A 5,123-nucleotide genomic window follows, 5' to 3' on the forward strand; every position below is an offset into this window, starting at 1 on the left:
CGGCCCCGCCCCCTTGGGCCACCGCCACATCCGAAGCCCCGCCCCTGCCCCTCCCCCCGCCGTAACGCCGCGAGTAGCAGCGCATAGCCCCCACCGCCCGCACCGCCCGGGTGCTGCTGAGGCGTCTCAGCGACTGTTCCCCGGTGAAAAGCGGATCCAGAGGGAAATCAAACACCCCTGTAACCCCTGCTCCATCCCTAGAACAACCCGCCTGGCTCTGGACGTGCTCCCTGCAGGCCGGCGGCAGCTCAGGAGCTGCTCACAGCACCGCCGAGCCAGCGCTCCGCTGCTCCGGGTGAGCCCTGGGCAGGCGGCGGGCTCGTGGCAGAAAGAAAATGATGGCAATGAAGGAAAGCAATCTCAGTGCCGGAACGTGGCAGGGCCGTATGAGCAGGGTGATGGGTTCACGCTGGCCTGGGCTCCGCCAAGGGCAGGAGCAGCCGGAGCCCCACTGGGTGTCCCGGGACCAAAGCACAACTTCGGGCGAGGGCAGAACTGAAACAAAGAGAAAATCATTCCCCAGCTCACCAGAACGTCTAATTTACTGTTTCCTCTCCAGAAACCAGCATTCACTCTAACTCTGAGTGACCATCATCATTGCCAATCACCCTAACAGTTACATCTACCAAAAATAACATCTTTTCAATATAAATAGAACCAGGAACCATGTTAGACCATGCAAGACACCAAGAACAAGCTACCTCTTGCTTTCCAAATTCACTCCATCACAAGTCCATTTTCTAAAGAGAGATCTAGTGAAATACAACCGAAAAAACAACGTTTTGGGAGATGACTCACCAAAGCACAATCCATAAGAAAAATAGAAAATAGGGAAATAAATATCTAACATAAGGGTGCAATTTCACTGAAACTTTCAACAACTGCTAATATCATAAACCATAATAAAAGGGTCCAGCTGTCCTGTCACCAGAACATCCTAACACAGTTCCGTATGTTGCACATACATACACTTTGTACATTAACATTTGTTTGGGTGAACTTAGAAATGATTGCATCACTATCAATGAGAAAAGCAAGCTGTGAGTCTGTGGTGGCATTAACAATATTTGTACATTTTAGAGACTGTAAAAACACCATTAGTCTTCAGAGCCAATGACATGAGTCAGAGTCAGATTCCTCAGGTCTGATGCTTCTTTGTTAATCTATTATAGACTTTTTGCTCTTATGTTAGGGAAAAGCAGATTTTTTCTTCTCTTTTAGTAGAAAGGACTAAAAATGTGTTTGTACAGGTGTGTTGGGTTTGTCTGGCAACGTTTTGGTAGTGGGGGGCTACAGGTGTGGCATCTGTGAGAAGCTGCTGGAAGCTTCCCCCACGCCCCATGGAGCCAATGCCACGGACTCCAAGAGACTTGCTGCTGGACAATGCTGAGCCCATTGCCAACAGTAGCAGTGTTAATGTATGTAAAAAGGGGGAAAAAAACTGCAGAGAGAGGAGTGAGAATATGTGAGAGGAACAACTGAACCTGTAAAGGTATGGCATGGAGATCTGCTTTAAAACCAGGAGAATCAAGCATCCTGTGGGTGTTTGAAGCCCTTATGTTCCTTAAAAGTAGAGTAAAAATCCCTTTGCAGAGACCTTGCCTGCCAAAAGTCCCCACAAGTATTTTTGGGTGCCCCCTTGTCTCTCATATTACAAGGGTTTGTTCAAGACCTAGGCAGAGGAAATATTAAAACTATCTGAACAGTACTTATGTCATGCCATATGGGAATTCCCATAAAACAATGCAGCAAATCAGAATGGAGGCGGCAGGAATATGTCTGGAAAACAACTCTTTCTGACCTCAGCATAGCTCAGGTTTCTCCCTGAAACTGAAGCTAAAAGTTACATGTGTAAAAAGGCCTTGTACAGGAACAAATTCTAAAATTAGTTGTATGTCTGTTGCTCTTCCTTTATTTTTCATGAATGAAAAAATAATCATACCAGATCCTAGAAGAGCAAGGATGGAAGCCAAAAGTCAAGGCATGCCAATATCCAATCTCTGCTGTTTAAAGATCCAGCCAAAAGTCTGAGCAATGTCTTTACATCAGCTGTAGATAAAAGATTGTGCCATGCTGTGGATGTGCTGCCTGCTGAAGTATCATCTAATTATTAGTCTTCCTTTAGCTGGTGCACAGGTGAATCTCACAAGCTGAGAATTTGGTGGACCAAAGGAAATACAAACTGTACTGTTGGTGATGGGCAGAAGAAGGGGGGCTTCTGAGGTGAGGGAAGGGTGTATGTACTGGGACAAGCCTCCTGTGCCAGCTGCAGCCATGGGCTTGGCACTGTCTGGTACCCATCTGACAGCAAAATCACAGAGCATTTCCAAACAGCAAAATTCCTGAGCATTTGTCAGGAAGCCATCCTGAATCAAACCCTTTAAGCATTAGAGAAATGTCTCCATCACAAGGAGAAGGTGCGACTAAGATGCAAACACAGGGAAAAGGCAATGTGGCCAGACAGACACACTTCACTACGAACAGACCTGAGTACAACTTCCTCTTGGAATAACATCCTGTGCACAGTGGCAACAAAAAGCTACATCAGGTTACTGCACTTCCACAGCCCACACAGCCCACTGCTCTACATGCTCCCACTGCTCTGCACTGGGCATCTGCTGTCTTGATTGCAGGTAACTTTGTCCAGCAGTTAGCCCACGCCAGCTCAGATGTCTCTGCATGGAGCTGCCCTGCACAGACTAAAGAAACCTAGCGTGTAAAATGCTGAGGTATCAACTATACCATGCTTTGTCCTCTGACAAAACTCAGAGACCTTGGCTGCAAACAAACTCCTGCTATGAAAGTTTCCTGAGCAGTCTGACCTGTGCCAGGATCCTCCTGGAATGGGCAAAAGGCTTTATGCCAATACACTGTTTTGGGAACTCAGTCCTGTGAGGCCCTGAGCCACCCCGGTGCTGGTGCAACTGAGCTGAGCAGACTGGGAGGCTGCAGGCAGTCATGAATAACTCAGTGTTATTCAAGGCTGCACCCCTTGAGGACACCAAAGTGCAACAGAGAAGTGAAAGGATGGGATTTATGCCTTAAATTCTGCTGCAGATAATCTAGAAAAGACTTAAGGTGAGATAAACACACAGTGTTCAGATGGAAAAGGTCTGTCATACAGAGCGATACCTCCAGCTGTCTCTGTGCCAGGTTTGGGACACTAAAGCTGGATTCACCAGGAGCATCCCAGGGAGGAATCTGATGGCTTGTATTCCTATTCAACATAATTTTGGTACAGTAGAGGCTGGTCTGGCAGTACTCTGAGCCGTGCCCAGCTGCACATTCACAAAGCCATTTAAACTTCTGCAAACACAGAAAAAACTATTAATTTCCCAACTGGCTTATTTAAAACAGTACAAGTGCACCCATACAGAATTAAAGGGTTCTTACTGCAGGGAAGGAAAAAGACACACATTCTCCCCTTCTTATTTAAAATTACATTGCCCATGTTTTAATTAGATTTTCCAGATTATCCACGGATGCCCAAAAGAACCAGGGGGTGTTGGGATACAGACTGCAGTGCTTGCTCAGCATCTGAGGGGCTTGCAGGACATAAGGCACCTTTTATAAATGATGTTCTGATATTCTCCTTTGAAATCTGTCAGGGGGCATTGGGGGTGGACAGCTCTGAGGACTGTGACTTCCATCATTTGCATGCAAAGGAGGCACTCTCCAGGCTGAAACATTTTTTAACTACACCCATGTTTTATGTTTTTTAATCAAAACTTGGCCCCTGCCTCAGCAAATGAATAAACTCTTTTGTAAACGTGGCTAGCAGGAATGATGGATCACCCTGTGCTCTCTGTTTGAACTAAGAAGGAAATACTCTAAGTGGTTGGAGCCTGAAGAAGATCCTGATTTCTGCAGAAAGATGCATTCCCATCTCCCTGTGTCACCACAGCTAGGGTGTAAGTGAAGTGGAATGTACCTGGGTGGCTGGCAAGCAGGCACCTCTGAGCATTGCCCACCCGACCCCTGTATTCTCCACAGAGCAGTGATTTTCACTGCTAGGTAAAGAAATGGAAGACTTTGAAGTAACACAGACAGATTGCCCTGCTTGAAGCTCAGAAAGCAACCTTCAAGGGATTTAAGCTTGTGACACATTTAACATAGGGGTTTGTGGAGGAGAAGCACATTTTTTGCATAATAAAGTCCAAGAAGGAATGTGGAAGAGGACTGGGTCATCCCACACTGCACTGGGCAGACCTTTCTCTGCACGCCCTGGGTTTCAACACAGATTCTGTATGAGGCTAAGCAGCCAATGTAAAGGCTCTGTGAGTCATTCCTTCGCATACTTCAGCATAAACCAAATCCAGAAATAGGAAAGGCCATCCAGTCACATTACTTCTTTTAGGTTTAGAGAAAGATGTAGTTAAGAAATATGGGTAAAAGACATTACAAACCCATGAAAAAAACCACAAAAATCTCAACCTTTATTTTATTTAGGCTACTAATTAGTGGATGAAAAACCAGACGTTTAAAAAAAACATATTGAATCAGTCTGAAGTCAGATCAGGATGAAATATTTCTCTCTGGAGAGATGATAATTTGCAGTCACTGCGTTTTAGGTGGCAATCATCTGCCGGGCATAGCTCCTGCTATGTGTGTGGGTTTTCCACATGGAACCGAGGTATATTTATCCAAAAAAGATTTCTCACATGAGGAAAGGGTCACTGCATTTGGGTTTTTTGTACTAAAGAGAGCAGCCTGGGAAAACTGCTTGCAAGCTCTGCGATTTCACTGCTGACTGGCTCCAGCACTCTCAGCTCCATGTCCTTACTCATTCAGCATCAGCCTGTGCTGGCTTTTCATATCCCGTCTTTGCACACAACATAATTTACAGACACCTTGGAAGAGAAACCCAGCTGATGAAAAATGCTTATGCAGAGGGCTTGTTAGCTTTGTGCTGAGATTCTGAAATCTCAGATCTCAGAACTGAGATCCCAGGGAGGCTGACAGCATCCTTCCTAAATTTGACTGATCACAGGTGTAAGTTCCACTCTGACAGACTCATGACCTCCAGGCCTGCCAGCAGCCAGCAAGCAAAGCAAACATATCTTTCCTCCAACTGCAGAGTACTTAGTCCTTTAGCTTCTCATCATTCTCACATAACATCCCCT

This window comes from Corvus cornix, chromosome 13 (genome assembly GCF_000738735.6).
Source record: "Corvus cornix cornix isolate S_Up_H32 chromosome 13, ASM73873v5, whole genome shotgun sequence".
In the NCBI taxonomy this organism is placed as follows: Eukaryota; Metazoa; Chordata; class Aves; order Passeriformes; family Corvidae; genus Corvus; species Corvus cornix.